The following is a 24,611-nucleotide window of genomic DNA, read 5'->3' on the forward strand; positions in this document are numbered from 1 at the left end:
AATTCCTGCACCGCCGTGGGAGTATCAAAAATACGAGATCTGCCATCAATGTCGATGCGTAGACGGGCCGGATTTAACAGTCCACAACTAAGGCCTAAGTTCCCAAGAGTGGCCTTAACACCGTTGTATTCCTGCCATGTTTCTTGCACTATAGCAGTGAAGATTGGCTAAAGTGCCATCGTCGATCCCTGCCAGATGGTCTCGCCTTGTTCCCTGGCGAGGCGGAGTGCAGTATCCCTATCGCGGAAGTTCATTATCCTCGCAATAATGGGTCTCGGAGGGCAGCAAGGATTGGGACGGGGGCCTAAGGAGCAATGTGCGCACTCTACGACAAAGCCAGGTGTGAACGCGTCTTTCCCAAAAAGGTCAGTGAGCAGTGTTTCTACAAAGAGGACAATCCGGCCCGTGTTAGTGAATTCAGGAATCCCAATAATGCGAAGATTGTTGCGCCAACTGCGCGCTTCTAAATCTTCGTACTTTATTGCTACGTTTTTGAGGATTTTTTCCACGCGCTCTAAGCGCTCGGTGGATTGGTGTATTGGGCAGCTCCATCTTCAAGGTCAGAGACCCTCTCCTCCACCGTGTCCAGATGTCTATCATGGTCTTCAATCTTGGCCCCCAAGCTATCCAGGCATTTTTCAAGCATGTCAAACCTGCATCTAGCGCTCTGAATCCGGCTCTCAGTTCTGACAAAAGGGAGGATTGGGTAGCGACCGGATCATCAGTGGGAACCGTATCCTGGCCACCCTCTGCCATGTTAGCGTCAATCACTTGTGTTTTCTCTGCAGGTTTACCAAATGTCAACAACCTTTGCTTAGGGACCTTCAGACCCATACCGTCCTGTATGTACGCAATGTGGAGTTGTTGCAGGTACTGGCAGCGCAGCTGATGGTTCGGACGGGTAAGAAAAGCTCTCCACAAGCGCCACAAAAGTGCTGCAATAGTAGAGTGACCAGGAGCAGCAAGGGGGAAGGAAAAATTCTTGAAGAATGGGAGTGTAGAAGAGTGAACAAATGCTGGGGGCAGGTGCCTCTCAAGTTGCAGTCCCCCGCCAGCTGCCGTGCAAATGCATTCTTCCCTGTAGCTCTGCGAGGCCAAATCGGGAAAGTGAGGGGTCTGTGCAGCGCCGTGAAATATAATGCCTTCTCCGGCATCACCAAAATGGCAGCCGCACTACGTGCAACAGTCGTTGTGTTTAAGGCTCTATGTGCGCACTGCCATCTTCTTTGGTGCCCATTTTACAGTGCTGACTGTTTGGAGGAACTTGGCACTAGATGTGTAATGTGGGTTGGCAGACCTGAGGGTGCCACATCCCCCCTGACCACTCTTATGTGCAGCCGGGTAGCTGCCTCCCAGGCCCTCCCACAGTCCCTCTCACCGCAGGGCCTAAGGGAGCGATGCCAACCTCTCATGCGCACTCGAATACCAGTGTGGGACAGAGGCGCGCTGCAGCTGAGGTGACTGGGGTTAAAGTGGGGAGGGTTTGCACTACGCCACACTCACTGCACCAGTGTTGCAGGCGGGGGCCCAGCGGTCCTCGTCTTAGCTACCCAGGAGTCCAAATTGAGGCCGGGAATGTGCAGGCCGGAATCTAGGCCGTGCTGCAACGATCGTCAGCGGCTCCACCCACTCGAACTCGAGGCTTGGATGTGGTGGTTTGCGGGCAATCAGGGAGGTCATCTACGGCTCGGGGTCCTCTCCCCAGTTACGGTGCTACAGGATCACTTGCAAGCGCCGGCAGAAGCCATCAGGTAGGAGACAGATGCATTATTGCTAGCGTCGTTTGGCAGAGCTTCAGAGCTGCGTGGCCATCTCGGTCGGCAGCTTGGCCACACCCCCAAGGTTGGATACCTTGATCGTGAGATGCAGTGGAATTCTTGATTCTTTCTGCAAAAACAGCTTCAATTGGAACAAACCAGGACATATCTCGCTCTGAGATTACATCTTTGTTAGGTAGCCTCTGCCCCAGGTACTCAAGATGAAAAACGTTCTGCGTCCAAATGGCCAGCATGCTGAGTGTGGTTGATTGGGTAGAGGTCAAGAATCCCAGAAACGATGGAAGGGTCTCTAAATTCATTCACCTGATAAAGGTGATTAAGTTAAAAAAAAGTCTGGGGAGGATCACTGGATTTGGAATCTTGGCAGGATTGTGCCAGAATTGAAGAGGAGTGAATCTGAAAGCTCGCCTAAGAGCAGTAGGAGAATTCAATTGTCCACAAGAGACCTGTTCGTCTATAAGACTGTGTAATTTCCCCTCCTTTGTATTTTATCTTGGTTTTAGAAGTCAACGTGTTGCAAAGACACCTGTTGAACTACAGGCTGATCTACGATTTCATTCTATTATGTTTTGATTTGGTTTCTCAAATATTCTAGTGTTTATAGTTGTAAGTTTTGAAAACCTAGGCTATCTTGATCTTGTTGGTTGATCAGTATCCAGATTTCCTGGTTCTGAAAGTAGCTTTTTGGTAATCAATGATTCCAGATGAAGGAGGATTTATGCACAGGGAAGACAAGAATCTCTTATTCAAGAAGCACTCTGACTAAAAAGTGGTGGGAACAACATTTTATAGGGTTTAATTTGCCCATCAGTACTGGAAAACGTGGTAAATCTCCTCTTTCACTGTATTAGCACAGTGTTCCTGCTTCTAAATGCTGACCTATGACCAACATATTCTAACAGGATCTGATTCTCTTTCTTTAAAAGATCACAGAATTAAACCTTGTCTATTGCCCCACTCTCCCTCACCTAACTCTTTCAAAGTTCAACCTGCTCCAGTACAGGTAGTACCGAAGCAAGCCAGACCTCATTCAGTCATACCGCAAAGCCTTTCTTCCTCGTCCCCTGTGTATCTTGCTGACGGAGACTCAAAGGAGGCCAGTGCTTTAAGGTCAAGTCTAGGCAGCTCATGCGCTGCATCTCAACATGCTGTATTCTCTGTTTGGGCTTCCAGCCCCGCCTCCAACTTCTGATTGGCTTTGGTCAGTGTCCTTTAAAAAACGTTGCTTCTAATTGTACAATGGTTTCTGTTGTCTGACCTTTTTTCACAATTGTTAACTCCCATGAATCATCCCCAGGAATTGTCCTCTTCCACTTTTGCTACTGTATGCCTTGTCAGAGCGCAGCACCCGATTGATGTTCACCGCGCCAAGTGTATACCAGACGATTATTAATCCCTGCTCTCGTTCCCGGCGAAGGTCATCAAGAAGATCGTCAACAAACAACTGACCTGCTACATCGAGGAGAACAGCATCCTGGACCCTTCCCAGTCCGGGTTACGCAGCAACCACAGCAATGAAACTGCCCTCATCGCCACCACCGATGACATCAGGTCCCTGCTAGACAACAGAAAAACAGCGGCCCTCATCCTCCTGGACCAGTCAGCCACCTTTGACATGTTCTGCCACTGCAAAATAAGAACACGCCTCCACGACGCCGGGATCCAAGAGAAGGCCCTGGACTGGACCAATTCCTTCCTCTCTGGCAAAACATAGAGCGTCTGCCTTCCCCCCTTCTGCTCCGAAGCCACCGAGATCATCTGCGGCGTAACCCAGGGAACATCCCTCAATCCAACGCTGTTTAACATCTACATGGCACCGCTCACCCACGTCGCCCGACTGCACGACCTCAACATCATCTCCTACGCCGATGACACCCAGCTGATCTTCTCCCTCACCAAGGAACCCCACACCGCCAAAACCAACCTCCATGAAGGAATGAAGGCCGTCGCCGAATGGATGAGGAACAGCTGACTGAAGCTGAACTCGGACAAGACGGAGGTCCTCATCCTCTGATCCACCCCTTCGGCCTGGGATGACTCCTGGTGGCCGACCGCACTGGGAACAGCTCCAACACCCACCGACCACGCACGCAACCTAGGGGTCATCCTCGACTCCACCCTCTCTATGACTAAGCAGGTCAACGCTGTCTCTTCCTCCTGCTTCAACACCCTCCGCATGCTCTGCAGGATCTACAAGTGGATCCCCAGCGAAACGAGAAGAACGGTCACCCAAGCCCTCGTCAGCAGCAGGTTGGACAACGGGAACGCTCTCTACGCAGGAGCTCCTGAGATGGCTTAAACGCATCCAGAACGCCTCTGCACGCCTGATCTTTGACATTCCTCACTGCAGCCACATCACACCCCACCTGAGAGACCTGCACTGGCTCCCCATCAACAAGAGGATAACCTTCAAGCTCCTCACCCACGCACACAAGGCAATCCACAACACCGGACCAGCGTACCTCAACAGATGACTCAGTTTCTACACCCCCACCCGCCAGCTCCGCTCCGCCGACCTTGCCCTCGCCACAGCCCCCCACATCTAAAGAGCGACCTCCGGCGGCAGATCGTTCTCCCACCTCGCTGCTAAGACCTGGAACACCCTCCCCATCCACCTACGGCAGACCCAAGACCTGCAAACCTTCAGAAGACTACTCAAGACCTGGCTTTTCGAGCAGTAGCAGCATTCCTCCCCCCCCCCCCCCAGCGCCTTGAGACCCTCACGGGGCAGTAGTGCGCTTTACAAATGATATGATTGATTGATTGATTAATTGTGTCATATTGGAGAAAATATTAAAACGTGTTTTCGTTACAGCAACCGCTTTCAAGGTATTCCGGCGTTATTTTGGGTGTACATTTTTTTACATTTACATTCACGTTGCACACACATAGGACCCATTGCTGCCACAGACTGCCCCTTGTGTGTGAATGGCTCAGGACTACCTCTGCTTCTTCCTCCAACAGAGAGCACTGATTACGTCCATGGCAGTATGGGACATCACATAATTCACTTTCTTTCAGGTGTTCTTTTAATGGGGTCTGGCAATTCTTATACCCTTTTTTGCACGGAGCTTGTTAGGGTGAATGTAGATCACTTAGATGGACTCTGCAGTTGTGCTCGTATTTCCAATGTAACTCGTACCCGACGCAGTGAGAGGAAAATGGTGGCACCATGCAGCACCAGAACTACTCTCACTGGTGGTGGGATTCCCTTCCCCAAGGTTTAATGTCACTTTCTCTCAGAAGCTTACATTATTGTTCTCCTGAAGACTAGCCAACACGTCAGAATATTTAGCTCCTGCTCCCGTCCATCATTTAATATTGATTAAAAAATCTGACCGAAATGATTGCATGACGTTGGTCTAGAGTCCTGCTTGCAATTATCCTCCCTTATCAGATTGCTTTTTATTAAAAACATTTGTTGCGCTTCATGTTTGTTTACTTTCGGCACCATGTTCATAAAATAAAGGCACGCAGCTGCTTTATTTGCCACGCCCCCACCTCACTTTTTTTTATTGTCATTCACGTCACGCCACACACACAGGACCCTGTGCCACCACAGACTGCCCCTTGTGTGTGCGTTGCTCCGTACAATCTCTGCTGCTTCTTCCACCAGAGAGGACAAATTAAGTCTGAGCAGTATAGGGCAGCAGGTATTTCACTTTCTTTTCCACTTGTTTAGCTTGGCATAGCATGTGGATGAAAGGCTTCTTCAACGCATCTGTATGGAGAAGGACTGGAAACACTGTACACGGGCCTGCAGAATCCATATGAGTACATTTCTTCAGGGTTTGAAGTGGGGTCTCCCTTAGCGTGTTTTTCTAACGTTTTCCATTTTTTTACTTTATCTCATTTTGCTCAAGTTGTGGTGAAATAAGTAGGGTCCTGAGAAGAGATTCTTAACTTTATGCCTCATACTTGGGGGATGGTGGTGGAGTGTCTTAGATTGAAGACAGCATTTTACTTTACCTTACTCTGAGGGAAGAGGCATGCCTCAGCCTGTGAGCATGCAATTCCCCCATCTGTCATCCTGCCTCCCAGGGCCTCAGCAGCTGGCCCTCTTTACAGGACTTCAAACAGCCCCCCCAGCTCCTGCCATTGTTAAAAATCCTTCCACAAACCCACCCATTGTCATGAAGACGTGCCTTCAAGGGTGACTTCCCTCTCTCACTGCTGCAGCAGCAGCCCCCAAGAGCCATGTAGGCTGTTTTCTAAAGTTTGAATGAGTTGTTAATATTACACCATGCCTTAAGTCATTGGCTTTCATGTAACAAACCAGTGCATTGTGGAACTTGTTGTATTTGGTTGCTTCACTTAAATCAGCTGGACAAAGTGGTCAGTTGTCATTGATTTTCAAAATGAGAGCACGCAACTGCCCTTTGTTGCACAGCCAACCTGGGCCTTTGCTAAGTTTGTGGAGCTTGCAAGCGTGTTCTGTGGGCACTCAAACACACAAGGTAAGGCGTTGCATGTGTACTTCCATTTCTAATTTGTCAAATGGTGTGAGTCTTCGTGGTGCTCATAAGAGCTATCTCATCAGATTGTAGACATGACAAGTGAATACTGCTGAGAAGGGCACAAGCTGGAGCAGAATCACCTAGGGTGGACCTTGGATGCCTTCCTCAGGACTATTCGCAGCAAGGGGGAGGGGTGTGTGCATGAGGGTGTTGTAAAGTAGATACACTGCTATTTGTGGAACCTCGAGACCTGGACCCAAATCTCAACATCCATATTCCACATGTCCAAACCCTGTGCTCTTGGGCACATCATTTTATCTCCCTGTTTCTCATGTCCACTATCTGCCAAAGGCAGTGTCTCTTAGAAACAGAATATATACATGTATCCAGAGCAATACAATAAGACTGAACATTTCCTTTATTGAGTGAAATGGCGATAACTCCAGCTCTCGCTTCTCTGCATTTAGCTTGTGAGGAAAGCATTGATCTGCCTCGGACCCTCCTTGGTTGTTGGACAGTGGAGCCATACCATCTTGGCTCTCTGAAACCCCAATAGTGAGTTAAAGGACAGAGCGGTCAGGGATGGTAAGAAATGGGTCAAGTAGTCCAAACTATCAGTCCCTTCTAGTTTCTCTGGCACCCACGAGACACGGATATTGTCCCGGGCAAGAGATAACTTCCAGTTCCACTAGTTAATGTTGAAGATGCCAGTGGTCTTGCTCTCTGTCATTGGAGGGTTCCGATCTTCCTCTCAATTTGGTCCAGCCACGATTCCTTTGCAGTCAGCCTGGAATTGAACAAGGCAATGTCCTGACAAGTGCTCTGTGTGTCTGCAGATGTTTTGAAGATGTTTTCGCTACCTCCAAAAGCGTGGCCTTAAGTATGCTCAGCTCCCGCAGGATGACCTCCAGAGTGGGGTCTGCTGAGGGATCCATGTCTTTTATGAACTTAGACAATTTCCCCATTACTGCCTCAGTGAAAAGAGGCTGCCTGTTCGTGTTTGACATAGCAAAAGGGAAAGTAGAGCGTAACAGCAAGTATCACAAGCGGACTATGGCTTGGAGCATATCCGGTGGAAGTGAAGGCCCAGATGGTGGATCCGGGTCTGGGTTGTGGGGGTATAGCTGTGAGGGAGCAGGGGAGTCAGGAGTCAAGGTGAATACAAGATTCACCCAATGCTGCTAGGTGGGTAACTACAAGAAGAACTGGGAAACCCAATAGACCCTTGGAGGCTTGGATAATCTATATATTGGCAGTTAATTGTGCCTACAAGGGATTTCTTTTTTAATACTCAATTCAGCATTCAATATGCAAACGAAGGTCGCAACCTCTGTCTAGTAGCTCACATTGGAATTTAGAAATTGAATTCACTCATTTCAATCAAAACAAATCTGCAACAAAACTCTCTTTGAGCGGGTGTAAATGTTTAAGATGCAAATTTCATAATGAAGAAAATCTTTTCAGAGGGTACAAAAAGATATTACAAATGTCAATATAAAACAGCACAGAGTGACTTAGGTTTACAAATGATTTGTTGTTACAAACACCTCATAGCCACTAATGTGAGCACCTATTCCAAACAATACGTGTAGAAAGAAGATGTAACTGATCAACAGAAAACAAATCCTTAAAGAAAGTAAATCACAAAGAAATTAGGTGTAGTTGTCAATGTTTTGGTCTATATGGTGAAGGTATCCGTTAGACCATCTTCAGGAGGAATTTGAATGTTGAGTGACCCCTACACAAGTGGAATATTCCATAGATTATAAATCAATGAAAGATCAAAGTAAGAGATAAAAAGATACACCCATGTGAAGAAAAAATAAAATAAGTGACTTGTTCTGCTCCAGATTTATCAGAGTGAGTGATCGGACTGAGAATTGCTCCCTTTCAGGAGAACCATCAACCATAAGGAATGAAACACCACCAAGAAGATTGTTAAATGATGAAAACAATAGAACAAAAAAATCAGTGATTCAAACTTACTTAATGAATTACATGAGTGATTTCAAATCGTAGTTAAATCCTTTCAAGGCAGCTGTGTGGTCCTCGGGCTAGGAGACCCAGAGGCAGTCCAAGTGTAAGCTGTGTCCCCAGGACGGACAGAGTCACCATTTACACCACCAAAGGAGAGCACACCCCCAAAAGTTCCACTCCCCAGTCCAGATAGGATGGGAGAGGATAAAAAATGGCCTGCACCCTGCTGGGCTCAGCAATCCAAGCTGGTAGGTGCATTCTGCTCGGGCTCCTAGCTCTGCATCTCAGAGATTTAATTTTGAAAAATTAGTTCAATTTTTATTTAACACTCAGGCCTTCAGAGTAGAGTGTCTGCTTCTCACCCTGAAGTAATGGATGTGAGTGCCAAATGCTTACTTCCCAACTCAGATGTGATATTTGACATTGCAACCTGCATGGCGTGTGCAGACTTCTGAAGCGGACTGAGAAAAATGTCAAGGATGCAAATTTAATAGCTAAAATAGTTTGTGTTTTGGGGGAAAAGGCACTTGCATCAAGGAACTGTTCTGCCGCTCATCAATGGTCAGATGTCCAAAACATTAACTACCCATGTATATAAGAGTGAAAAATGTTAACACTCTATCTCCCCAGCTATGGATGTCCCCATTTGCCCACACTTCTCTTTTAAACCACTCTCTACCCCCAAATCCCGTCCTGTTCCACTGATCCCTTCATTATATAAAATGCTCTCTTTAAACTGCAGATCCCTACATAAACACTGCTCTGAAATCACTATCCTGCTTGAAGAGGAGTGTCCTGATGTGTTGTTTTTAACCGAAACATGGCTCAATAGTGAGTCTGAACCAGACCTTGTGCAATGCCTTCCGCTGGGATACCATACCTGAGGATAGATCGGGAACAGGGGAAGGGAGGTGGCATTGCCATCATATTAAAAGATCGCTTCAAATGCCGTATTGTCCCAAATGTTCTACTTGATTGTGAACATTTCTCCTTTGCTATTACGTTCTCACCCACCCACACCCTCTCAGGCATTCTAATCTATCCCCCCCCCCCCCCCGGAGCCCATGGACAACTTTTTAAACTATTACCAGAAATTGTTGCCAATTTGGCAGGCTACCACTCCAATTTTACTATATTAGGGGATTTTAACTTGAACTTAGATGAACTTGTTTAACGTTTATATAAGTCCCCTGGCACAGATTGTCCTTCCTTTTGGTATTGAGATAGTCACCTATGCCGATGACACCCAACTAGTTGTGGCCTTAAATCATCAGGAAAACTCTCCGCCCTGCCTAGGTCCCTGTTTGGAAAAGTAGCTAAATGGATGGAATCCTCCTATCTTAAACTTAATGGAGAAAAGAGGGACCTTATGCTGCTGGGTAATCCAGCCGCTTCCGACTTTGGATTAGTATGGCCAAGCTGTCTTGGCCCCCATCTGTGCCAAAATACCAGAACAAAAGTCTGGGTATGTGGTTGGATCGGTCACTCAAATTTGATTATCAGGCGATGAAACTGTCCGCTTTCTGCTAAGGCATTTTACGAATGCTCCGCAAAGTCCTTCTGCTCGTTCCCTTTTCGGCAAGGAGACTCATGATCCAAACCCTAAACCTCTCGAGTCTCGACTACGGAAACGCACTGTATTTAGGACCCCCACGGGCAATCACAACTAAACCAAAAATCACTCAGAATTGCGCAGCACTTGTGCTTCTTAAGATCCCTTACAGCCAATCTGCAAGGCTTGCACTGAAGACCTTGCACTGGCTACCCGTCATGGAAAGAATACAATTCAAGTCCTTATGTATTGCCCACAAGTCCTTCTGGAAGAAAGGATCTTCCATCATTCGGACCATCATCTCCCCCTATCACCCAAGAAGATGCCTCCGATCAATCAACCTGTACCTAGCTTCAGTCCCAATAATCAAAAGGGTGAGATGTAGCGGTCGGTCCTTCCACTATAACTATAACTATATTGCTAAATTGTGGAATGCTCTCCCCCTCCATCTGTGCTCAGAATCCAATCACCTGTCCTTCCGTAAACTCCTGAAAACATGTTTTTTCCAAAACCCCACCTATTAAGCTGTGTCAACTGTCTGATGCCTCTGCTAGCGCTGGGATGCCTACGGGTAGCTACGCGCTCTATAAATATTACTAGCATAACATAACTAAGATATGATTTTCTACAGTCCCGATATAGAAGCATATGTTAAGCAAAGATTGCACTTATCACCTTGTTAGACTAGGCTCTCTTCAATTCCTCAGTAGAGCTAGATACAAATGAACAGAAGCCTTTCATGTAGAGATTAGGCTGTTATTCTGTGAACAGTCCCATCAACTGTTTGTAGTTAGTAGATCAGATGAGGGTGTTTGATCTCCTGACTGACAATGAGGAGACTTCAGAGGCAATGATTTGGCTTGAGATGAGATCTGTAATGAATGAATGAATTTGCATTTCTAAAGCACATGGCTACCAGAAGGCCTCCCAGCCCTAGGAGCAGAGTCATCACAGTACTACAGCTAGGCATTAAGAAAACAGAAAGGTTTTCAGGAGTTTTCGAAAAGATAAATAGTTGTCCTCAAGACGGATATGATTAGGTAGCTGGTTCCAACATTTCTCTGCGTTGTATGTGAACAGGCGTCCGCCACTCCGCGACCTGTTTATCCTGGGAACAATTGTCAAATGTTTATTCCAAGAACGCAAGGGCCTATTGGGGCAATAGGAAGAAATAATAGATCGGAGAATCGGTCGATAAAGTCTTATGGACAATACACAGAGCTTTAAACTGAACTCTTTCCGCGACCGGAAGCCAATGGAGAGAGGCAATAGAGGGTCTTGCAGATTCCTGATTAGGGACCTGCATGAGGAGGCGTGCTGCACAGTTTTATACAGTCTGAAGTATTTTTATCGTTGAGCATGGAGACCCTAGATAAAGCACATTGGCGTAATCAAGTCGGGAAAGAATCAAAGCTTGAACCAACAGTCTCCTAGCATTGAAAGGTAGCAGGGGAAGAATTTTCCTTGTCATCTTCAAGATCCCATAACAGGTACCTGCCACCTTCCATGCTTGCTCCTTAAAATTTAGATTATGATACAGCCAAACACCAAGGCTTTTGATCTAATCTTTGGGAGGAGGCATGATGCCCAAATACCTAGGCCAGAGTGAGCTGGTATTCAGGGTGGAGGTTTTGCAAAAGAACATTAGCTCCATTTTAGCCCCATTAAGTTTTAAAAATGAGCCTTTCATCCATGCAGAGACCCTTTCCAGACAGTTGGGCAAATTAGTTTCCACATTATCAGATTGGTTAAGGGAAACAATCAGCTCAGGGTCTTCAGTATAGGTGACAATTCGAATGCCAAAGGGCTTGACAACCTCAGCCAGGGGGCTCATATAAACATTAAAAAGCATGGGGCTCAGGAAAGAACCCTGAGGCACCCCGCATCTCAGAGGCATACTTTCAGAAATAAAGTTATCCTCAAATACTTGGAATGATCTGCCATCCAGAAAGGACTCTAGCCACTTAAGGGCTGTTCCAGTCACTCCTACCTCTCTGAGTCTCGAGATAAGTAGTTGATGATTGACCGTGTCGAAAGCCGCACTAAGGTCAAGCAGGACAATTGCCGCGGAGCCGCCGACATCCAGAATTTTTCTGGCTTCTTCAACCACTACCAATAGGCCGCTCTCTGTGCCCTGTTGGGGTCTAAAGCCGGTTTGTGAGGGATGAAAGCATTCATTCTTCTCCAAGAAAGCGGAGAGAATGGAGTTCACATATTTTTCAGAAATTTTTAAAATCCCGGCAAAAGCAAAATCGGCCAGTAATTTGCGAATACTTTTGGATCCACACTTGGTTTTTTGAGAAGGGCTTTGACCATGGCCCGTTTCCAAAGAGAGGGAACGAGTCCAGAGGACAGTGAAATATTAATGAGGTCCAATATAGTTGGGGAAACCATACCAAAGACCTGATTCAGGATAGTGGGGGGCCCACATCGCTTGGGGAGCCAGATTTCAATTGGTTAAGATAGTTTTTTAAGACATTTCCTTTCCATGGGAGGAATTGCCTGTAGGAAGAGATCAGGCATTCGTGATTGGTCCTCCAAAATGGAGGTATTTAGAAATGCTGGAGTAGGGGAAAAAGCCAAATAAATATCTGCAATTTAAAAAAAAAAGAATTTTGCCAGATTGTTGCAGCGCCCTAAAATAATATCAGAGGGCAAAGATGGAGAGGGGGGTTAAGAAGAGATTTTGCAATCTGAAAAATTTCGCGCAGAGTTGGAGGCTGAGATAATCCTTTTTTCGTAGTACAGGGATTGAGCACTTCTAATTTCTGCCTTGTATGCTTTAGTAGCCTCTCTGTATTTAGGTTTCTTAATGGTGTAGAAATCTTTCCTCCAACTTCTCTCCAAGGGTTTACATTTTTGCTTCAACTCTCTAAGCTTGGGAGTGTACCAGGCTATTGTATTGGAATGTTTATTGTTAGTCATCCATTTTTTGGGGACCAGCAAGTCTAAAGAGGAATCAAGCCAGTTATTAAACTTACAGTTGGCGATTTCTGGGTCATCCCCAAGCACGGGTCTGGTATTACCAAGAAATTGCGCCCAGGACTCCGTGGGGAGTTTAGACCAGTTACGACTCTATTTTTTAACCGTTTCCTCTGGCTGACTGCTAACCAGAGGTGTCCATGAGAAGGAAATCATATGATGATCCGACCAAGGGATAGGAATTGGCTTTTCAACAACAAGGTTGGTAATGTTGGAAAAGATAGAGTCACGTAGATGGCCTTTCGGTGAGTGGGGCCAGTCACTTTCAAATTAAGTAAAAGAGCATCCAAACTGTCAGTCACTTCCTCTGCAATAGGTGAAGCAGAATCATTAAAATGGATATTAAAATCACCTAATATGGAGAAATTGGGAAGAGAACTGACTGACTTGGCTATTATCTCAGGTAGGTCCCTACTGAAATGGCCTAGAGCTTCTGGTGGCCGATATATTAAGACCCCAGAAAAGGTACAATTATGGGAAAAACCAAGTGCAAAAGAGAAACTTTCACAATCAGGAATCAGACTTGCCGATATACGACAGTTGATATTATCTTTATAAATAATAGCCAGGCCACCTCCTTTATTCAATTCCCGATCTTGCCTCTGGATCAAATATCCAGGGGGGAGTACTTGGACCAGCACCGGATCTGATATGTTGGTGAGCCATGTTTCAGTAAGGAACAGGGCATTCGGGTCTTCTTCTTCCAACAGTAGCCGGATTTCGATTGCGTGCTTTGGCATCGAACAGCAGTTCAATAGGCACATTTTAAAAACAGTCTGAGAAGATGGTGTCTTAACAGCTGAGGCTGTGGCTAGGGAGCCTAGTTCAAATGAACAGTGAGGACATTTACTCCTGGTGCTTGTTGGCTTGATTATGTGACCACATTTATGTGGCCAGGTCTCTCTAAGAACATACAGCTGGTCTGTGGAATAAGAAAACTTTTCTCTTGTGGGAGAACCAGGGGTTCTAGCACAATAGGCAAGGATTTAGAATGATTAAAACTGTCTCCACGGAATTAAATACTCCCTGCAGCCTCGAACCGAACGGCTGTGTTCAGTCAATGAGCTCTGCTCCGCTGCGCGTCCGCGTCATCCGCCCCTTTTGAACTAGGGCTAACGTGGAAGCCATCGCAGCTACACCGCTGACCTGGATTCCCAATGCCCCTGCCTGAAGATCCCCTCCTGGAGGATTGAACACAGCTCCTTCCCCCAAACCGCAATGTGCAAATTAGCAGGTAAAACTTCAGTATTTAAGATATTGTGCAAAATAGGCAAGGATTTAAAATGATTAAAATAGTCTCCACAGAATTAAATACTCGCTGCAGCCACGAACCGAACCGCTTATGTTCAGTCAATGAGCTCTGTTCTATGGAAATAAGTGCTGGAACATGCAGTCAACATTAGAATTCCAATCTTGATCAGGCGGGAACAAAGTGTTTTCTACTTGTGGAGTGAAACATACATTGTCAACATTAAAACAAAAGCTGGATAAATAAAGCAGTAAAATGAACACATTTATTATACATGGACGCAAAACAACACATCTGCCTAGTTTGTAACGAACATAGGGAGTTGAGTGAGTAGGATGTAATATAGGAAAATGAATCTGATCAGATAACTGCATGCCTTCTATAAGTGGCTTTACCCTGCTGACAACATGACCAGAACATCTGCAGACAGATTATTCAAAGGTCTGTGGTAGAGGAACCATCTTACATAGAAAGACAGCAACTCCACTTTCAAGTCTACAAAGAAAAAGTGCAAGCAGTGCAATGCATGTTCAGGGGACAATGGATTGACTAGGCAGGTCCACAAAAAATGTACTTTTTTTGTTTCTGAATCTCCTAATAAAACTGGTTAACACATTAGATGTACTGCACCTTATGTAGACACCCATTGCTACTATATATCCGATGACCTTAAACTACAGGTTTAAATGTCACACATCTTCCTTATTTGATCCAGAACAGGTGGGATTCATCAAGGCCAAGCAGACAAGAAAGAAGACAAGACTGGTCAGATTGCCCACTTGCTTTATACAATAAAAAAGTAACTACCTGTTGAGACCAGACTTAAGGAAAAGGACTGAAACTTGAAGTTGGCGCTTTACGGGAATGAATGTCCCACTGAGTGCCTTAACTAAAGCCCCGGAAGATGGAGGATAAGACATGAAGCCTGCTCCAGACGAAATATCTTGAGATTTGAGGGCCTTCGCGAACAATTAGAAGGAATGTCAACTGAATTATTCGTCAAACAATGTTTCCCACAGGTACACAGCCCCAGGCAATATGAACCATGTTTGCAGTAGAAGGAGTGCACAAAGAGCCCTGGTCTCCAGACCCTCCACTCGGAGCACATTGAAGAGCATGCATTCCAGTTTCCCCAATTACAGAGACGGGGACTGTATCCTACAAACAGTAGAACATGTTGATGCCTCTGAGTCTATGAACTACATATTCCCAAATCTACGACAAGTAATAGCGAATGTAAAGAGCAGCGTCTTCAATACCCAGAGGAAGTGAGGACTTACATAAATACGTTGGACAAAGTATCTCAAAGAAAAAGAGCTAGAGGCTCCTGCAGCTCAAGCAGCAAGGGATTGGTACATTTTAAAATAATAAGACCACAAGGAACACATACCCCACATCCCCTTGAAACACAATTACCTTAGATAATTTTGCAAGCAGGTAGCACCATGTTAGAGGAGAATTTAAGATATATTTGATGACTCTCACATCCATGATGCATCATCATAACCCCTTGTGGTAAAGACTTGTAGGTAATTGCTGATTAATACCCTGAAACATTGGAACAATGAAATAAGAAGTTCAGACACCTAAATGGGGAGAGGAGTTGGCCTAATGGCTAGGACCGTCGACCTCGAATCTGGGGAACCGGGTTCGAGTCTCGGCAATGACGCTGAACATCTTGTGATTCTGGTCAAATCGCTTAATCTCCCCGTGCCTAACAAAACCTGAATGTGTCCTTGTGTAATGCAACTGGTGCTATGTAAAGCGCTCTGATACCCGATACCTTTGGGTCAAGTTTGCGCTATATAAAACTCCGTAAAATTTAAAAATTGTGACATCGACACATTATGCTGTAGATGTAATAGAATATATCTACAAGAGCTAGTAAAAGGTTATGGGGTAGACATAGTGCAAACAGTGAGGGGGAATGACTAGAGCATAGTTTGTCTACCAAATGTACATGTGCTGAAGGGAAGATAAGATAAGCTCTTCAGATAACTGGTGGCTGCTTGCTGGCATAGTAGTACCCTTCCCTCTGATGGACAAATCTGGAATGGCTACGTTCAAGGTAAGAGCTAATGACAACAAATCTGGATCTAGGATTAGCTGATTGTTATCAGAGTTAAATAAACCAATCCAGAATAGTCTAGTAGTAGTTACTGGAGTTTTATGTGGCTGGGAGAACGGTTACTTAGCTGATCTACACTCTAGATTCGGGGGAGAACACAGCGAACCATTTAGCCTAGTTTGTAGGTAGGTGTACTTATATTCATGCCTGCACTTGGGTGGGATTTGGGAAGAATTTACCTGGATTACTGAGAACATAAACAAACAAAAAAATCCAAGGTCAGATTGTATTCCTACAGAACGATTTCAAGTAACGCCTTCTTTAAAAACAGGCACATGATTACAAGTCTTTTAAGAGACACATGAGGTGAAGCAATTACCTCACACTCCAAGAGAAGTGCTGATTACATTGATCCCAAAAAGTGAAAGGAATCCAGTGCAATCACCATCATATTGCCCTCTGTTGATGCTAAACACGTATGTGAATGAGCAAGTAAGGCCTTAAACAACAACACAATTTCAGTAGTAGGCTCTCTAATCCATGCATACCAGTCAGGCTGTGTTCTAGGAAGAAGCACAATACACAACATCAGAAAGCTAACACATATGCATTCACTGATGGCCACAAAGTAGGTCTATGCCCTGGTGATGTCAGATGTAGAACAGGTTGCTTGGCAATATATCTGGCTATTCATGGAAACATGGGATTCTGACCAAACTTTCTTAATAGATTCAATGTATACTATGAGAGGACCACAGCAAGGGTACAATGGCATATAAATTGAACTATATTTTGTCACTTTATGCCGATAATACTTTGGATTATTTTTTTATTTTTTTAAAAAATACACTCAGTACCTATACCCCTTATTGAACTAAACAAAGTTGGCAAGGTTTCAGGAATAAAAATGAATTGGCACAAGTCAAGGCGCTTTCCACTGGGTGGTCTTAGATACATGAATGCTCATGCTCTCCCAGAACTGGGGATGAATTGGGAGATCAAGCACTTCTGATACTTGGGATTAAAAATCATGAACGAGGTAACAGGCCAATATAAATTCTATATGGGGAAATATTGACAGGCCTCACACATTCTGTAGAATTGTTGACAATGCTACCACTTTATTATGGGAAAATGGTATTTCTTTCACAATGCCTCTATATGCTGCAATCTTCAATGTGTTCTAGGAGGGCCAGCTTATTCCATGACCTAAACAGATTTATGCGTTCCTCTGTTTGGGCTGGGAAATGTATTCAAGTTAAATTTGACCACACAAACTCCTGTGGTTCATGGGGAGGGGGCTTGGTCTCGCAGACCTATTCCTATACTATGTGGGGACACAATTACAACGTGCAGTGCTCAGGATTGATAATAATACCCAAGAGAAGAATTTATTAGCTGAAATACATCCATCTGATGCTCTACTTGGGGTCTTCATCACAGGGAATATTATACCACAAAGCTTTCCCTATCTAATTAGACAGGTTGGACAAGTTTGGTAGATGGTAGTCAAAACCATTCTAAAATGGTCCTCATTTGGTCACAATATTCCACTATGGTCAATTAAACTATTCAGAGATATTAACAAGAACATCTTGATGGTTAGATGGAAGGGCGGTGTCTGAATGTGAGAAATCTATTATTTAGGAATGCCTTCTGGATGATTTGGAAAAACACGATAAAAAATGGCAGACGAGGCTAGACCTGGCAGATTCTGGCTTCTTGAAATCACTTGAGCTGAGGGTTCGATTTTATGTTTATCAAACCTGCAAACTCATCATTATAAAAAATCTTTGTTTTATACATAACACCAGCTAAAATTGCAAAATGGGGCATGGTGGCAGGGACTCGCTGCCCTAGATGCCGTGAACCCAAAGCAGACCTGGTCCGCATGTTCTCTTCTTGCCCCTGCCTAAAAGCAGTAGTCTTAGAAATCACAGGTTTTTTAGGAGAAGTCCTTAAGGTGAATATATCGCCTTCACCTCAGCTCTTGCAGCTGGGTGTTGATGAATTAAATATAGATGTTGGGGTTGAGCTAATTTTTATAGCTATGGCGATTTTGAGGCTCTGTATGGCACTGCCTGGCTTGATCCTTCACCCCAACCTTTCAGCAATGGAAGGGGCTCTTTCTTTATGTTTACAATTTAGAGAAAGCAAAAAAAAGGTATGCCTTCCATTCCTGCACTAATTTGATTTCTGTCAGATTTTGGGTGCTGAGCAGACTAGACATCATCACCATCCATCTCTGTTAACTTAGTGCATATAGGAGAGAATCCTCATATTTCTCCTCTAGATTTACAATAACACTCCAATCTGGAACTCCCTGTTATATTCAGATGTACTAGCAAGATTGTGTAACGTAGATCCTTTTTGTCAGATCACCACTGTACAATTACATACCTTTGTCTGATGTGTCAGTCCAGTTGCTTCAGTGAAAGTAACCCATTACTACAACTCCCAGAAAGCACAGGTCGGGAAACATAGTGTGCTGCTGACGTGCTACTAGGTGGCTACCATATTGCCATAGAAGTTACTTTAGCAAGACACAGACACCACACTTGTATGAGTTCTGCTCAGAGTAGCTACCCTTATCCATTGTGTATGTGGCTTTTCCGGTTGTTGCAGATGTGTCAATAGGAGAAGTGTATTAAGGACAAGACAACTTCATTACACACCCACGTCAGTTATCCCACTCATTATACACAAAAGAACCTACAGTGACTAAATTAAATATCAATCCAAGGGCCTAGGTCGAATCATTGATCTCCATCACTATGTTCTACTTGGAGCATTGTCATCATCTTGAACGTTTTTCCTTACAGTCAATCATTGAGATGACTTGATGCTGTCGAACCTTCTATGAAAAACAATGTGAGACCTAGTCCCATTTCCTGCACCTCTATTTTGCCAGTAACATTCTCAATGTATGTTCTCAGAGGAACTGCCACTTTGCCGCGGTCTCATGCAGCAGGACTATATGCAATAATGTATCAGTGATATGTAACTACTTGTCCTTCCAGTATGTCACTTCTCCATTGCAAAGCTATTTCTGTCATGTGAGCGCTTTCAAGACTTCTTTGTTTAGCCTTAGCATATCTTGGGATGTTTTGTGAGGGATTTTTAGTAATGAGGAAAGGGTTGGGATGGTTCACTGACACATCGATGTAAAATATATATGGATGTTATAAATATCGAGTAAAAAATATAGACAGCAAAAATATCTACTCCTATACTTCAACAGGTAAGTACAAGAATATTTTGACTAAAAAATATTGATGTAAAAAATATAGATGTATAAAATATAGACTTTTATATAAATATAAAATAATAAATATTAAATATAAACACCAAAACACACACACAAAATTAATTACCCAATTACCATAATAAAATTTTAAATAATTTATTTAATATCAATTAACAAACATGTAATAATAAAAAAGAAACCTCTTAACACCTTCTGGCAATAAGCACGTCCGCAGGCCAAAGTGGGGTAAAAGGCCGCTTTATTGGACAGGTAGGCAAATCAATACATAATCATATACAATTCAGGCCTCACTAATACATATTCAAAACTATCACCCCCGCCCCTAAGAATTTTCCCCAACAACAAACTTCCCCAACATTGTTCGACCTAATCCTCCTCCCCAAACCTCTATCTATATCTCCTGCCTACCTCTTGCCTCCAACCTCGCTCCCTTGCTTCCCTCTGTCTGAAGCTATTCCTAATGCCCCCAACCCTTACTGCCTGTCTTGATCTCCTCCAACTCTGCCACCTGTCCAAACGACAACCACCAACATTTAAGAAACATTTTTTGTATAAACCTGCAGAAATTAATGTTACTCATTTGAAGAAACAGAAAAGGGGGTGGGTGGGTCAAAAATTAACGACCCTACCTTACCGCCGTCATAAGCAAGTGCGCAACGGGGATTTGTGCTCTTCGTGCTCGCGCTACTAGCGCCAGCCAATTGGAATTTGCCTCCTGTCCTGGGCCATACTAAGTGCCCGAAGCTGCCCGGGGGTTGACAATCTGCGAATGCCACCCCCAGGAGCCCTCATCGGGCAATAAGCACGTCCTCAGGCCAAAGTGGGGTAAAAGGCTGCTTTATTGGACAGGTAGGCAAATCAATACATAATCATATAAAATTCAGGCCTCACTAATACATATTCTAAACTTTTCACCCCCCGCCCCTAAGAATTTTCCCCAACAACAAACTTCCCCAACATTGTTCGGCCTAATCCTCCTCCCCAAACCCCTATCTAACTCTCCTGCCTACCTCTTGCCTCCAACCTCGCTCCCTTGCTTCCCTCTGTCCGAAGCTATTCCTAATGCACCCAACCCTTCCTGCCTGTCTTGATCTCCTCCAACTCTACCACCAAGAAAAACCCTAACCCAGGTGTTTTTCCTGTCCCCCCCCATTGGAAAGGTATTCCGTTGTTATCTGGACGCTTGTCATCAATTGAATAAAACTACCACTACTGTCGCCAAACAGGTGAAACCACTTATTAGTTCATGAAGCAGTGCTATATCTATTTGCACATAAAAACACACACTGTCACCAAACAGGTGATAAAGTATTTTCCATATATACAAAGACCCTACTACAACCGTCTAAGGATTTTTTTTTTTAGGGGGGGGGAAGGGAGGGGAGGATGTAAAGGGGGGAGAGGGGGTGAGTGTAATCAATAAAACCATGAAACAACCTGTGTATCTATTGAATCTAACAGTGATGCTGTCGCTCCAACAGCAAATTATCAACACCATGTTTGTATTTGCAGAATTTTAGAGATCATCTCTTTTTTACGTTTTATATATAAATTTCATTACCAATAAAAGATAAATGGACGCCATCATGTCTAAAGAATTGGTAGTCCTCTTTTGTGATTTTTGTCATGAATTAACCAATATATTCCATTACCAGAACAAAAACGATGAAGAGATATGTTCACTTTTTTTCTTGCTCTGTCAACTGCCGTAAATCTCTCCGCCCCTCTCCAAAATCTGCGTGGCATTAATGGGGTTAACACAAGCTGTGCTTTGAACCAGGTCTTTGATAAAAGTTCTAAATCTGTCTTCATCTCTATAAGTAACCCAAGACCTGCTAGCTGCACTAATTCATTTTCCCCTAGGTCAATCAAAACAACTTTGTGTCTAATCTTACAAGACAGCTCGCTCAACAAAGTCATTAGCTGACCCCACTTCATGCCACTCTTCCCGAACCATGACACGGACACTTCTTCAGAACTAAAACACAAATTCTTCTCGAAATGCTTTTTCTCTGCTTGTTTTGCTGCCCATTTAATGAAACGAATGTCCAATTATCCAAACTTGTCATTGTGACAGTAATAAACTTGCCATCAAACCTGAAAAGGAAAAACAATTAATATCCTTGCTCAGAATCTAATTCTCTAATATAACGTAAGCAACAATCTGAGGACCAGAGCCCTAGTTTCTTGACATCACTGAGAAAAAATCCCCACCTGGCAGCTTCTGAAGCCACACCAATGCCGAACAAGTGTGTACCAAAATTGAGAAGGTTTTTTCACGGCTTCTTTAACGACTTCTTCAAGATTGACAGCGATTGGGAAGCTTTTAGCCGAGATCCATCTAGATGCCTAAAAACAAAATTTGAAGTTGCACCTCCTACTACTAGAAAATCTAACCAAGCTTACTTGAGGCACAGTGGTCCATCTATGCTTTGTAATATTACTCTTGAACCTTTACCCGCTTGATCTGTTTTAGAACGTTCAAGAAAAATACATAGAGATGATCGGACCAGAGAAACGTTCTGTACTTTGAGATCATCATTGTGAGCATTGCCTAACATTTCCGATATCCTGAACGCCACAAAAAAGAGCCAAATCATGCATAGCTTGAACAAATGATATTCAAATGTAGAAAAACAAATCTCCTATAAACTAAATGTGATATTATACAATAATTTTAAAGAAATTGGCTCTCTTTTCATATTGTCCTCTCTTTTTTGTCTTTGCCCAACCCTGCAGGATTCTCTTACCCATCTCCCCTGCTGATGGCTCGTATCCCTAAAAGAACTTCCCATAAAATGACACACCAGCCAGTTTCCCAGCTATTATGGTAGAAGAGATGCTCCTACTTATATTGAGCATAATGAACTTAATTGTGTCCTCTCAACACTGCCGCAAACCTGCACTATTATGAACTCTATACACAGCACAGCCAAGCTCTTCTGTATGCCCATTTGGTACTTTTTGCTAATGAGTTTCTCGATGAGCTGATGAGCAGTCAGTTCAACAGATCCCATATCTCGCTGGGTACCTGAGTCTTCCGTAAATCTGCTCTGGGCGCCAAACCACGGAATCTCTCCCACTGAAAACGAGATAGGGCATCTGCGATTTTATTTGCCACTCCCGCAATATGTTTAACCTTAAAAATTATGTTAAACTTTAAACACCCTAGCATAAATGTTTGTAACAACTTTAACAACTGCTTATCCTTGGCTTTCTGCCCATTTACTAAATCAACTACAGTTTTATTATCAACATTAAACATCACCGTTCTATTTGCCAACTTCAATCCCCAGACAGCCTAAGCAGCTATCAATCGGAAAAAACACCAGGAATGCTATGCTTTTCTTTTCTGCTACCCATCTGGCTGGCCATTGCTCTGGGCACCATTTTCCTTCCCAAAAGAGGCCGAAACCATTAGCACCAGAAGCATCGGAGAATAACTGCATCTGCCAAACAAAGTCCTCATTCAACGACCAGATTGTGACACCGTTAAAATCTTTCAAGAACCTTAACCACACCTCAAAATCGGCCCGCATGCTGGCAGTTATCCTGATTCTATGATGTGGTAATTTAATGCCTGACATGGAAAAAAAAACAGACGCCTACAAAATGTTCTGCCTGCCCGTATGACTCTGCAGGCAAAGTTCAAATGGCCTAGTAAACATTGAACTTCAGACAATGTCAATTTGTCCGCTTGTCTTGCATATTCTAAGAAACTGGTAATTTCAATTATTTTATTCTCAGGGAGTCTAGCTTCCATTCTACGCGTATCTATTTCAATGCCGAGATATGTTAAACAGCAACTAGGACCTTCTGTTTTGTCTTCCGCTAGAGAAATACCCCCATGTCTTGCGCAAACACTTTAAAATCTCTCAATGCCTTTCCACAGTGCTGGGAACCCGCAGCTCCCATGAATATAAAATTATCAAAATAGTGCGTCATGTCACTGTGTCCTGTTCGAGAAGAGAAACAGCATTGGTAATAATCTGAACGCTGACTTAATGTCACATTTCGCTAATTCAGAATCCTCCCCTATGATTCTTATCATTTCTAATGCCGTGTCTACAGAAGTGAATTTGACCATGGAGTCTTCCCTTGCTATAAAGTCGTTCACAGAGGAACCTTGAGGCCATGATAGATCCTGAATTCCCCTTTTGTTTTCTTAGGTACCACGCCTAATAGAGAAAATATGAGATTGTCCAATGGCCATGAATCGAAAGGGCCTGCCATCCTCCCTTCTTTCACCTCTGTCAACAACTTCTTTCTTCCATTGTGTGGAAAGTCATCAACGGACATTACATTTCTTGCGAATCTGCGACATCTAGGCCCCTGATATCCCAGTGTAAACCCTTCTCTGAAAACCCATTCCAGTAATGTTGCTTCATGTGTGTCAGGATAAAATTTTGACCATCTAAATAAATTGTCAACCTTAACTGGAGTAGAAGCCCTTGTTTCCAGATTCAAAGGCCAAAACCCCTTCCCTTGTTTGGGACCCATCCTCCCCAATAGGATTGCTCTGTTTTGCATAATGGCATGCTTCCCACCACACCTTGAGCACTCGTGCTTATATTTACAAGGGTTTTTTGCACCGAATCCCTTATTGAAAATCCAGCAGGCGCCGGATACGAATGTTTGTGGTCTATTCCAACTACCCACCCACCCCCCAGGGTGGGTCTGCTCTGAAAAGGCCGATTAGAAACCACTAAGCCACTTTCCGTATGCCTGGATGGAGGAGGCCGTTGAGGGTACATCAATTGAACCCCAAGTTCATTATCTACTTCCCCCCATGGCTTATCTGGGATTAAAACTAGTCTGGTGCGAAACTCCTCGTCGTAGTGCAACCAGGCGTACCCCCCAAATTCTGTGGAAGCTTTCCTTATTGTGTCTAAGTATGTAAAAATGGCAACTGACCTATCGGTGAACTTTTCGCAGTATATGCTCGCGAAAATAAGGAAAGCTGATGTCCATGTATCTATATTGGTTGACACCCTTGGTCTTTTCGCCAAATCCCACGCTTCCTCCCTTGAAACTTCTTTTGCTTGTATTTCCCTATGCAGAAGTATAAAACACATCCATAAAATCCCCTTTCCAGATCTTTTCCTTTGTAGCCTTAGTTAAATGAGCACCCAATGGCATTGACAAACCCATATAAGGTAAGCACCTCAAACCCGATGTGTTTAATACCTCACCTTCAGCTTTGTTACTCTTATCCGAGATTACCGTAACTTTCACCTTATCATCTGACATCTCACCATCTTTAACAACTTGACTAGCTGT

At 44.0% G+C, this 24,611-nt stretch overlaps 1 protein-coding gene across 4 annotated transcripts in view; it reads left to right on the top strand.

The window, feature by feature from the left end:
- The window catches only part of WDR72 (WD repeat domain 72), a 1,103,881-nt gene that overhangs the window by 1,009,182 nt on the left and 70,088 nt on the right, over positions 1-24,611 (top strand). The gene's annotated exons all lie outside the window — the stretch shown is intronic.

The sequence above is a fragment of the Triturus cristatus genome, chromosome 3_1 (genome assembly GCF_964204655.1).
Source record: "Triturus cristatus chromosome 3_1, aTriCri1.1, whole genome shotgun sequence".
NCBI classification, from domain to species: Eukaryota; Metazoa; Chordata; class Amphibia; order Caudata; family Salamandridae; genus Triturus; species Triturus cristatus.